Source organism: Schistocerca piceifrons, chromosome 1 (genome assembly GCF_021461385.2).
Source record: "Schistocerca piceifrons isolate TAMUIC-IGC-003096 chromosome 1, iqSchPice1.1, whole genome shotgun sequence".
Lineage (NCBI taxonomy): Eukaryota > Metazoa > Arthropoda > Insecta > Orthoptera > Acrididae > Schistocerca > Schistocerca piceifrons.
In genome coordinates, this window is record NC_060138.1 from 821,073,078 (window position 1) to 821,087,109 (window position 14,032).

General features: G+C 39.4%; 1 protein-coding gene across 2 annotated transcripts in view; it reads right to left on the reverse strand.

Annotated features, from left to right (window-relative positions):
• The window catches only part of LOC124714372 (cytochrome P450 306a1), a 925,226-nt gene that overhangs the window by 396,489 nt on the left and 514,705 nt on the right, over window positions 1-14,032 (reverse strand). The gene's annotated exons all lie outside the window — the stretch shown is intronic.

Sequence of the window (14,032 nt, forward strand, 5' to 3'; positions counted from 1 at the left end):
GCTGGCGGCGGCTCCGTTATGCTCTGGGGAACATTCACGTGGGCATCCATGAGTCCGGTTAAGCTGGTGAAAGGTACTGTGATGGCCAAGGAGTATCGTATACCGTCGCAGACCACATGCAGCACTTCATGATGATCTTGTTTCCCGAGGGCAGTGGCATTTTTCAACAAGATAATGCGCCATGTCACAAGGGATGTGACTGAACGCTCCATCAAAGCTCATTGCCCCCTTCCCCGAATTTATGGTAATTAGGTGACTTGTGTGTGCAGATGTGGTGCAACTCTCTCCAGCGATCTACCAAGGTGTCATTGCTTCCATGCCTAGACGCAATGCCGCTATTATCCGTGTCATAGGTTGACACACCGGCTATTATCTAGGTTGTCATAATGTTCTGGCTGATCAGTATCAGTACATGCCGTACTTTGTCAAATACCAATAGTTAACTACTTAGTTTTTTGCTCCATATACCACTTGCTCGATTTCATCATAATGATATGGAACTCTTCCTTTACATGAACATCAGTTCTTTTTGTAAGTATGCCTTAATGCTGATCATTTTCTAGTTTTTTATTTTGTTTTTCAATTAAAGACAGAAACATGTTAGCCAGTAATTCCTGCGCATCCACATTTACACATTACAATACCAGATAGCCTTCTGCGGAATATTAGAAGTTGTCAAAGAGAATCATTTTCAGTTTAGTTTTAAATTTTAATCTGCTGTTTGTCAGGCATTTTATTTCACTGTGTAAGGGATCAAATCTTTTGGTTGCAGCATTATGAACGCCTGTTGGCGCTACAGACAACCTTAATGTGACGTAAAAAAATGATTTTTTTCTTCTGACATTGTAATTGCGTACTTCACTGTTCCTGTTGAAGTGCAGTGGGTTATTTACAACAAACTTCATGAGGGGATTAACTATACTGTGAAGCGGATAGATTTCTAAACACCCGCCGAGCAGCAGGCACGCACGACGAGAAGAGTTCACTTAAATTTTCTTTCAAAGCCTTCTTCAGAACGGAACCAGAGCAAACATACACACAAAACTCTCGCACACATGGGCGCTTCCGCGTTTTTCAGCCAGAATTGTTTTAAAGAGGGAGGAAATGTGGACAATGTATCGGTGTGAGAAATTTAGGCCATCAGTGCGGCCACGTAGCCGTGTGTTGTGCAGGGACGAGAGCGTCGTTATAGGGTGGCTCGCATTTAGGAGCGAGTGCGGTTTGGAAGGCACTGAAAACACACAGGAAAGAATAAAAGTAACCCGCGCAGCCACAATTCATGTATGCAAAAGAAAATATTGCTTGCACGGTCCCACTTACGATTGAAATGTGACTCCTTCTCAGTTTTAGATTACGATCGGATCGATTAGTGCATCCGTGGACGACGCAAGTTGGCATTTTTGATGAAACAACTACGTCTCTACACAATCAATGCACCAGACGCTATTTAGAATGCAACCACAAAAGTGAACAGATATCCCGAAAGGTCGAAGCTGAGCATGGGCACGTCAGAGTGACATCGCTGGAGAGTATCACCGCAGGGAGCCATGGAGGTACAATGCGTTGAACCTAATGTTTTGGGCTACGTATGACGGCTTCAAGTCAGTAGTGACAAATCCCTTCTCTTTTTACCTCCATGCTTTAAAAGCAACTGATCATATTCGTAAAAAAAAAAAAAAAAAAAAAAAAACACAAATGTAGCATATGATAAAATTATAATCACAGGTCACGCGACAAGTTACTCAGCAACGAATTATAGCGAAAAGAATTGAAGGTAATGAAAATAAATAAGAACACAAAAAGAGAAATATACATGCCTGAAATAAATTATTATTGTAATTTGTGCGAGAAAGAAAAGCACAGAGAATCTTTAAATCTATCACGACATAGCGTCGTAATATTATAAAATAGCGGTAATTAAGAGTAATAATTATTGAATTTAAAGGAACTACCATGAGAAAGTGGGAGTCTTTGGGTGCGGAGAAACTAAAATGAAACACAACGACGGAGAATGAAATAAATAATAACATAAATGAAACATAACGAAAAGAGTGGCATGAAATCTCGAAAAACCAACACAGAAATTCTAAAAGAACAACCAGTACACAAGTAACGACAGTTAACAAAAAATAACAAATATTGGAATCAGCAACTAGAATTAAGCTGTATAGGTCAGTTCAAGTTACCGATTCCAGCCATTTCATGGTTCATTATTTACATAATTTTTCCAGCAGGTTTGTGCACTGAAATTAAAAGGCTTTCAACATTTGTAACTACTGCGATAAAGGAATAAATACTGGAACCGATAACTATAATTGACCTATGTAACTATCGATTCCAACCATTCCACGATTCGTTATTTATACCGTATTTGCAGTATGTGTGTTCACTATAGTGTTGTAGAATTTCTACATTTGGTATTACTCTCTTCACCACTACGAAAAAGAAAAAAAAGAAACTTGGAATCGGTACATACTATACTTCTTACTTTTTCGCAGTAGTTCAGAGATCAATAACAACTCTAGAAATCCTACGCAGACAGAGTTTCACATATGTTCAAAATTATGAACCATCAAATTGTTGGAATCGGTAACTATAATTGTGCTCCTTTATAGGTCAATTGTACTTACCGATTCCAATGACTCCCTGGTTCATTATTTAGATAGTTTTACCGGCAGATGTGTACAGTTTAATTTAATACGATTTCTGCACTTGTAATTTCTCTATAAACTACAGCGAAAAAGTGACTAATAATGGAATCTGTAAGTAGGATTAACATATAGGACAATTCTAGTTATCAATTCCAGTATTTGTTACTTTTTGTGAATTTTCGATACTGGCTTTTTTTAGCATTTCTGTGCGGTTTTTCTACATATCATGGTACTGCTTCATATACGTTGTTTATTTATTTCAGTTTCCATTGTTTTGTTACATTTTATTTTCTCCCCGCCCAAAACCCCCTCTTTCCCGCTGTAGTCCAGTTGGATTCAACAATTATTATCATAAATTAACGCTGTGTTGTATTATTACCAGTTCATCACTCACTATACTGTAGAGGAATTTAAAGCTTTTTTTGTGCTTTTTTTACTCTCATAAATTACTACAGTTATTTATTTCACTCACACACACATATTCATACATTTATCTTTCGTTTTGTTATTATTTATTCTCGTTATCTTCAGTTTGTTTCGACATAATTCGTCACTAAATAAATAATCGCGTGAATTGTGAATGTAATTTTATCGTATGCTAAGTTCGGTTGTTTAAGAATGTCATCCGCTACTTTCAGAGATTGCCTCTATGTAGCGTCCTTGCCTCGGGTATGACGTCATTGCTCAAAGCAGACGAGTGGCACTGGACACTAGAATTTATACCGTTTCTGCCATGGTGCTCTCGACGTCTATTGCAGTTTTTTCAATAGCGAAGAGCAAAAAATATATTTACTTGAACTTACGGTAAACCAAAAAAGAATTATATTAAAAGCTATAGTTGTGAAATTTTTCCAACTAACGTAATTGTGCGAACAACTTCAGGACATATCTATTAAAACTGATACTAATTACGGTTCTGAGCGTTCAACATGCCCATAAAACGAAACGGTCCAAAACTATTATAAGAAAGAAATAGATAACAGACGTTGATCTTGTACATTCGTGAGTTCACCTACGATGTAAATGAATTAATTTCAGTCAACGATGACCATTTTCGCTGGCTGTACTATTTTGTTTTAATATACAAATTATTTTAATTTGTTCATATGCCTGACTTGTCCCCAGATTCACAAGTTGCGACAATTTCGCAGTAAGATACTCCAGCATCCACGGAATTATTTTACTTATTATAAACCCAGACATGGACCGTTATTAATTTCAGTCGACGATGACTGTCTTTACACATCTAAACACAGTTTTTATTTTTATTTTTTTTATTTACAAAGTCTTTTGACCATCTTCGACCTCTACATTATTTTTTTTAAATTTACAGAATCTTTTGACTTTGACATAGGTCTTACATTACACTAGATTCACTACTTGCGACATAGTCACAATAAGGTAGTCCAGCGGTCCATTTAATCGATAAACATTTGTCGTCTGTGACTGGATTTAAGTTAATAAACGAGTAAAATATATCTCCTGGATCACTGGAATACCTCACTGTGACTATGTTACAACTTGGAAATATTTTATATTACTTACAACAGTGTTCAACGAAGTCTTCGCTAAGACATTGTCTGACAAAAATATTTAATTTTATCTGTCTGGTGTCCATAGCACCAGCATCTTATCTCTGGAAACTAGTGCTCAGAGAAACAGATGAACAATAAGTCATTTATACTGATGGATATGTGAGTGTTGCGCAATCGCAACCGCACAGGATAAAAATAAAGGAGACGAAACTCACACAATTCGGAAGGAAATATGTTTGGAGTTGATGAGGGTTCGGTAGAAATAGTTAAAGCCGGAGAAAAATTAGTACAAAATGAACTTCCATATTCGCAAACGCAACTAAGAACTATATCGACAACCATAAACGATGTTTATAATGTTCAATAGTTACTATAGTCCATTGATCCTTCATTCATCAAACCATTGATGAAAACATATGTTGTGGTGCAAAGCGTGTACTAATTCTGTAGCTTATTTCTCCGTTCCCAGCACCCGTAATAATGTTATTTAATGCAGCATTTTAACATCAGTTTAATGAAAAAGGAAAAACATTCTTAGATTTATATAGTAAGTAATTGCAGCTTTAGAGTTAAACATTTTTTTGAAAAGTCTTTTCTTCAATATTTGACAGTTGCAAGCCGCGACGTAGTGAAAACGCTTATATAAATGTGCGTTTGGAATTTATTTGTTTCTTTAGCTTGCAATCGCACTTCTATGTTATCGCAAAGGACGAGTGCAGATTAAGTGCAACAGTAGACTAAAGAATTTTTTTCTCTTTGTTTTGTTCCTTTTCGATCGATATGGTCGGGAATATGTAATTTCTTGTGTATTTGTTTTTGTATCATTTATTTACAAACGCAATCACAATTTTATGAAAACTACTTTATTTACTACAAAGCTTGGTAATGCAATGAGTCTTTATTGCAACGAAACATGTCTTTCCTTCTTTAAAAGTATCGTCAGTGTTCACTAGAACAATTATGACGTAGGTTGCAGTTTGATTAATAAAGATCATATGTGTTCTCTCATCATACGAAGTCACTGGGATCGGGGAAAACAGTCATCGAATAACAAGACGAAATAATTGAGAAATGTCACTAACTGCATTTGAGAAAAACTATCAAACCAGGCATTTCCGGAAAAAGGACATTGTGTCCATGGAGAAACATGACCGACGTTTTCTAAACATACTTTTTTCCTTTAAGAGGAAATTACTGTAACACGTTTTTAATAGTGACTAGTTGCAACCAAAAATTCCCTATCTTCAGAAACGACAAATCTGAAGCACCATACGCTGCTAGAGTTATAGTTTCTGAAGACGGCCAATGTTCGGTCGAAACAAGTCACGATTAGAAGTGTTTTTGAAGATGGCGAATGACGGCTGGAAGTTGTCACGACTTAAATCATCGTACACTAATTTGCTCTAGAATTTCAAAAGTCAGTCACATCACATATATCGCATTTCCAACCAAATTCGACAAAAACGAGACTCATCCTTTCTCAATACTAGTGACAGGTTGTACAATACGATAACAACTGCTCCTCCCAATGAACTTCAGTGCTTTACCAGGACCAAAAATAATCTTAAAAAACCGCTGTTAATTGTTACAGAATACATTAGTAATTTCCCTAAATGCTGTGCACGACATTTCAAAGTGAAACTGAGGTAGACTGTTCTTGACCAACTCCTGTAACGTGCCCTCAAATAAACTTGACGTTTTCATAGATATTTTATCTTTGGTTGTACGAAGCATCTGAATGAGATATAAGTTGAGTGCCTTTTAAACATTATCCTTGTATCTGTTCTACAGTTGGAGGTGTTAATACTCTTCCCATTCAAAGGCGCTGGTGCGCAAAATTTGAAGCAGGCAACCCGTCGCACAGTGCTGCGCCACGGGTGTCTCCGCTCTCCAGACAGGGGAATGGGAACAGTTTCACCTAAGTACGCGGGATCCAGCGTCAGCATGAGAGAGAAACCAAGAGAGCCTTAGAACCCCTCACTTTCATAGAACTCAATTTGTTCTGCGTCTTTCCGTATAAGTTCAAAACGTCTTGTCGAACATTTTGATACGCAAACAGAATTTATAGTTTTGTGTTTCAGTACGTGAATCTGGGACACCAGCCGATTAGTACTTCAAGTATAGTGCGAGATATCTAGTAAGCAAGCCGTATTTACCGCTATACACAAAGAAAATTAACAGTAAATTTCTGTTCCTAGTATGTAGAAATTGTTGAAAGCTTAACATACTTTTGTACACTGGTGAATTCATTTCTGTTAATATTAAAGAGAAAGGAAAGAATAGAAGCGTCTTAGAACACACCTCAAAGGATTCTGAGATATGGTATCTGTTGTCAGTTTGCATCGAAATTTACAGGTCATAATTTGTGAAGCATTCTAGTCCTAAAGCTAGAAGTTCTAAGAGTGACCGTGTCATATTGGCTCTTCCATAACAGTAAGCTAAACATTATTATACATTTTGTTTAACAAACACAAGCTACAGGAGTGTAATTTAATCGTATAAGACGATGGGCACTTACCTGATTCAGTCATAAGCTACAAAACGTGGTCGTTGTTTGCATGTATGTTAACATACGATGACGGGAGAGCATTCGCGAAATTTATGACAAGAGAAGCTATAGTTAATAGTATATAAAAAGAAGAGCATCTTCAAACACACAAACCTGAAAACTCCGTTCTTAAATCAGGCGGTTCCTATGTACCGGAGATAATTTCAGCAACGGAACAGATATCGCAAACTTTAGGAAATGGTAAAAAGAAATTGTATGAATTATCGTGGAACAAAAACGTGTAGACGATCAGTTCACACTATGAAGGAAGCAAGAGAAAAAAACGCACGTATTCATAGTGTTACTGCAAGATTCAAGAGAAAATTTACACTGTCACGTTAAGAATAAAATTCGATGGATTCATCAAATAAGTAGATACTGGCTGCGAAGACGAGAGAGAAGCATGCCATTAACATTATTTGTTTTGATATTGTGTTATAAAATGTCGTTACCTATCGTTACAAGAAAATTAACTGTTATCCAGTGTCATCACCTATCGTTACAGGAAAATTAACTGTCACAATACAGGGGTTGGGCAAAAGAATGAAAATGCTTGCTGAGTCATGTCTGACGCTTTCACCGTCGTGTTTGTCCACGAAAGGCACATGTGCAATGTCCTCAATACATTGCAAGCGTCAGTCTTGATCGGAACTGTGTTCTATGTATTTGTGAGTTCATTCGGTCGGAGCTCAGTGAATTCTAACTAGGGAAAATTGTGTTCGTAAGGCGGACGCTTCTGCGACCAAGGTGTATGGTCAAGAGGTACCGTATAGGAGATTTATACCGCGTACAGGGAAAATGGGAAAACATCATCTGCTATGTTACAATCTGAGCGACAGTCTGCGTCGAGCGATCGTGTCGGACGGTCATTGAAGGTGATTGTGACGAAAAATAAGAGGACGGCAGCTGCAAAAGTCTCTGCAGAACTGTGTGTGGCACTTGAGAGGCCTTGAGAATCAAAACAACGCGAAGGTAGCTCAATTAGCTGGGAACGGCAGGGAGAACTTGAATACCAAAACTACACATCAGGGATGCTAATGTTCGAACAAGGAAAACTTGGCACCGATGACATAAAACCTGGACTATAGAGTAATGGAAGAAAGTCATTTGGTCGGGCGAATCATGTTTTACGCTGTTTCCAATTTCTGATGTCCAAAGATTGGAACATATCGAGGGTTCTGTAACGATGTGGGCAGCTATAGAGTGTTATTCCACGGGAGCAACGGTTACCCTGCAAGGGCGCATTACTGCCTTGGATTATGTGGATATGTTGGCTGATCAAATCCATCCCGCGGTACAATGTTTGTTCCCCAATAGTGCTGTTGTGTTCCAAGGGGACAGGGTTCTTGTTCACACGGCTCGCATCGTCCTGAACTAGTTTTGTGAGCGCGAGGATCAAGTGTCGCAATTCCCTCTGACCACCAGTCAACAGATCTCAAAATTATTCAGCGTTTGAGGTCTACTTTGAAGAGAAGGGTGCGTGGCCACTGTTCATCTCCAACATCGTTACCTGAAATTACCACTATTTTGCAGGAATAATGGTACAAGATTTCCTTGAAAACCATACGAGACCAGTATTTATCTATTCCGAGACGATTGGAAGCTATTTTGAATGACAAAGAGGTTTCCTACACCGTATTAGGCATGGTAATGTGTTGCGCTTTTGGTGTCCCCCTGTGTTTCGTACTTACGTTGTGCAACACAGCATTTCTCAAAGTCTGCGATGAACATTTGTCGCCTAATCTCGGTATTGAAAATACTAATATGTTATCGAAGATAAAGGGTCGACTTCTTCAAACGCGTCGTGCTTAATTGAAATGCATTGGAACATGTAAGAAGTGTGAAATGTTCGTCTTCAAGGCTATCTGAACATACTAAAAATGGAAGTCAACAGACAAACGAAAGACAACGTGTTGTATAGAATATGGCGATTGCCGACTTCGGGAGAAGTAAGTGGATGGAACCATTACACTGTCACCAACATATAACTAGCGTCTGAATTATGAGAATAAGGTAAGAGACTTTAGGGTCCGTGCAGAGGCATACTGACAGTTAGTTTTTCCTCGCCCAATACGCGAATGGGATAGTGAAGGAAATCGACAATACTGGTTCGGTGTATCCTCCACCAAGCACTGTATTGTGGCTTGTAGAGTAGTGGGTGTGTGTATGGGGTGGCTTAGGTGGAAATAGGCCTGGGAAAAAGGTAGTGCCCGCAGCTGGGATGGTGGAGAAAGCGCGTCCCCTGCGTTGCCGAACTTAAACGGAAAACGGCGTAACGCAGATGAGTGTTTTGAAAGCTACGAAAAAGAAAAGACTAGATTGCCGGCGTTAAAGCCAGTAGTTGAGGCAGCACGTGTTATTTAATTATTTATTTATTTCGCCCAACGAGACAATGCGTTTTCAGACACTCTCTTACATCTAACAAAACATTCTTATTGAGGCAACATTATAATATTATTTATTTTTCCAGTTTTGATAATTCAATAATAACGATAATAATAATAATGACAGCAATAATTATAATATATGGTAATGAATTTACGGAATTTAAGAAATGTCGTCCTTCATTAACACAGCGTAAAGTTATTTTCTCACTGCATTGTTACTGAATGTGTGTAACATAAATGTACGGTTGCAGCACAGAAGATATTAATGTGGAGAGCGCGTTGAGTGGTCAGAGGAAGAACGGGAGATAGTAGGGTAGAATTAGCAGATGAGATGGAAGGGAGAAGGCTGAAACAGATGAGAAAAGCGTGCATAGTTTATAATTCTACAGAGATTCTAGTTCACTATTTGACACAAGAGAAACGGCTGGAATATGCCAAGACGGAAGCTAACGGCTGATAACAGGTAAAGCTTTAATCTGCTCTCGAATGCAGAGTCATTTAGGATAAGACGCAGATCACAGGCGAGTTTATTTCAGTGTCCTATGGGTGAAATTGAGAAAAGAATTGAGAAAGATTCAATGTTGGCAAAGATGTAGCTAAGACGCTAGATGGAACCGAGCTAATGTTGCAGTTATGGAATGGTTATAGATATTTCATATGTGAAGAGAGATACGGAGGACGCCACTGACCAAGAGGCGGATGAAGAAAACACAGCTTGTAAAAATGTCGCAATGCCAGTCGCATCCATCCAGAGCCAGCATAGGAAGGAATGTGATCACTGTGTGACGATAATGATGACATAGCATAAGCAGTTAGTTTTATTTGTTATTTAGTTTTTAATAGTCGCAGGTTTAAATCAAGAACTACTCTTGTTTTCCGTCTGTCGGTCGTTGTTTTCGTTGCCTCAAACTATCTGGTTCAAATGGTTCAAATGGCTCTGAGCACTATGGGACTTAACTTCTGAGGTCATCAGTCCCATAGAACTTAGAACTACTTAAACCTAACCAACCTAAGGACATCACACACATTCATACCCGAGGCAGGATTCGAACCTGCGACCGTAGCAGTCGCGCGGTTCCGGACTGAAGGGTCTAGAACCGCTCGGCCACCGCGGCAGGCAACTATCTGGTTTAGGGCCATGTCGTTCATATGGAGATATGTTAAAGAATACAAATAAATGGCAATTGGTTTCTAATTCTGTGTTTACAGTTTTGAAGAATTAAAAAGAGTAATATCTTTTTATGCTGTTTAACATATCGAAAGGTGGGCTACACTGCAAGAAGCAGGTCAGTTTGAGATAATAAAAACAACCGTTGACAGATGAAAAAAAAGTATAATTTGGAAATACGGATAGCGAGTAACTCCCTGCCGATAAGTACAGGGTGCTGCAAATTATGTATTAGAAAATTTTTGTCTGCTACGACGTAGAAAGTTGTGATGTATTCTTGTTATGATATTTATGCCATAGCAAACATCATGAAAGTTAATTGCAGAAAGTTTTCAGAGTGGTTTCCTTCTGCAGCAATGAGTGTGTAGTCTTCAGCGATTATTTTCTAAAGAACATCATTTTAGACTCCACAAACCTCTCTGGAAATTGCAGTACGGAGATCCTGATGTGTTGCAGGACCATCTTTGAGGACTCTGCCCTTCAGGTAACCTCATAACAAGTAATCACACGGGTTGAGGTCGTGAGTACATGGGCGCCATTCCTCACCATGTCCAATGGATGGTAACGTGACCAGGTGACGATCCGATGTCTGAACGTCGCTTGACGCAAATGGAAGACGTCTGCAGTACGGTGTGGACATGACCCATCCTGCGGGAACCAGTAGTTTCAGAGAATTCGGTGGGATTGTGCAGCCGTTATGAATTCATGTTCCAGGACTCGTCTATATTTGTTTTCTGTGGGAAGTTCCTTCATAGAAATGGGCCCAGGAATGCGTTGTGCACAGATTGTGCACCAAACAGTGACTTTTGTGGATTAAGTGGAGCAGCAGCTTGTAATGGTTCTTTGTTTACGTGACCATTACGGAACTCCAACCCCAGTTCTCGATACCAGTAATGTCGTACTACTTTTCTGCGAAGTAACAGACATATTTTTGTGACAATATTCACATTTGGTTTTATTAATGTATAGGTACTCTAATGTATTGATATATTACAGTGATATGGTTCTTGTGTGTATTCATTTCAGTGAGACTGTCATAGCCTTTGACTTACTTGTAACCGTTTTGGCGCGAATGCGCACAGAGCAATCTTTGTTTCACTTTGCAATTGTTAAGTCGTTATTTCGCTTTGTAAAAGAACAGTCAAGTCTTGTGCTTGGTTAAAGTGGAAATTAAACATATGAAGATTGATACAAAACTGTTTTCTTGATGATGTGACAATTAAGAAGAAGTATATGTGAATTTACAAGAAGTTTAATAAAATTGTGGATCGTGAACACCAAGTCAAAAATTATTTCTACCATACCATTGTTCTGATCTGGGATTGTTTGATCATTAAGAATTTCCTCTGAAAACGCGTTTGTTAGGTCTTCAAAGACTGCTAAAATACAGATCTGAACCTTCTAGCAGTCAAAGTGGAATCACCCTAGAATCAACAAGATGAGCCATAACGACTTCGGCGAAATATACGTGGAAATCCTTTCAAGATAAGTGCCATAATTAATGACTGTTTTACAGTGACTTCATTATTTCCATTCTGACGATACCACCCACAGTCAATAACTTTATTGTTGCCCGATAAATCGAACATATGCTGCGTGAGCAACATTATTAATCTGATTTCTAACTTACTTTGCAAGTGGTGGTATTGCTAGAAGCTTGAACGTGTTTCAGTGTTACTTCTTCCATTCTGAAACGTGATCTGAGACATCAGTGGGTGATCTATAGAATTTTCAGAGCTACAACAGAATAATATCCAAGGAGAATCATTTGCAGCATACGATGAAACCACATAGTCAAACACTTTTAACACGTATTTCGCGCCGTCCTGTATTTTCAGTTACATTATATAACAAATTATACAGGCATCTTTTTTAATTATTATGCGCTTGGTATGGTGTGCTGTTGTTGTTGTGGTCTTCAGTCCTGAGACTGGTTTGATGCAGCTCTCCATGCTACCCTGCCCTGTGCAAGCTTCTTCATCTCCCAGTACCTACTACGACCTACACATCCTTCTGAATCTGCTTAGTGTATTCATCTCTTGGTCTCCCTCTACGATTTTTACCCTCTACGCTGCCCTCCAATACTAAATTGGTGATCCCTTGATGCCTCAGAACATGTCCTACCAACCTGTTCCTTCTTCTAGTCAAGTTGTGCCACAAACTTCTCCCCAATCCTATTCAGTACCTCCTCATTAGTTTTGTGATCTACCCATCTAATCTTCAGCATTCTTCTGTAGCACCACATTTCGAAAGCTTCTATTCTCTTCTTGTCCAAACTATTTATCGTCCATGTTTCACTTCCATACTTGGCTACACTCCATACAAATACTTTCAGATACGACTTTCTGACACTTAAATCTATACTCGATGTTAACAAATTTCTCTTCTTCAGAAACGCTGTCCTTGCCATAGCCAGTCTTCATTTTATATCCTCTCTACTTCGACCATCATCACTTATTTTGATCCCCAAATAGCAAAATTCCTTTACTACTTTAAGTGTCTCATTTCCTAATCTAATTCCCTCAGCATCACCCGACTTAATTCGACTGCATTGCATTATCCTCGTTTTGCTTTTGTTGATGTTCATCTTATATCCTCCTTTCAAGACACTATCCATTCCGTTCAACTGCGCTTCCAAGTCCTTTGCTGTATCTGACAGAATTACAATGTCATCGGCGAACCTCAAAGTTTTTATTTCTTCTCCATGGATTTGAATACCTACTCCGAATTTTTCTTTTTTTTCCTTCACTGATTGCTCAATATACACATTTAAATGCATCGGGGAGAGGCTCTAACCCTGTCTCACTGCCTTCCCAACCACTGCTTCCCTTTCATGGCCCCCGACTCTTATAACTGCCATTTGGTTTCTGTACAAATTGTAAATAGCTTTTCGCTCCCTGTATTTCACCCCTGCCATTAGCCTTACGAATGCCCTCAACGGTCTAACGCCATACTACGAAGCCAACTGCCTACGCCCGAACGCAGCAAAAACATTATCCTGCCTATTCCATCTTCGAAACCGAGACGCCAAACATACCCTAAACATCACGTGGAACAACCAACGGATCGCGTTCAACAGCACTTCTTGTTATTTAGGCGACACCCTTGATCGCACACTTACTTACAGACATCATGTAGACAAGGTCAGGGGCAAACTATCAACAAGAAACAACCTCCTGAGTAAGTTCACCTCCACAAAATGGGGTGACGACCCACATACTTTACGCACGTCGGCACTTGCACTCTGCTACTCGGTTGCTGAATACGCTGCCCCAGTTTGGGAAAGATCAGCTCATGCGAAACGAGAGGATCCTCTGCTGAACGATGCCTGTTGCGTAATCACGGGATGCCTAAGACCCACCCCGGTTAGCCGACTTTATTTGCTTAGTGGCATAGCTCCACCCAACGTCAAACGAGCTATAGCAAGCGAAGCAGAGCGCCTCAAGCAGCTGCGCGACCAGCGCCATCCTCTCTTCGGACAAAACCCTCCACACACACGTCTAAAATCAAGAAGGAGTTTCCTCACCTCAGTTGAACCGCTCGAAACCTCAAAACAAAAGGCCAGATTGTCAAAATGGCAAGCAACACTGCCTACGGGAGACCAGGCACCTCTAATCTCACCCAACGAACAATTGGCCTCTGTAAATGAACTAAAATGGCCATTATGGAGAACCCTCAACCGCCTACGAACTGGGGTGGGCAGATGCAACGTAAACATGTGTAAATGAGGATACCGAGACGGG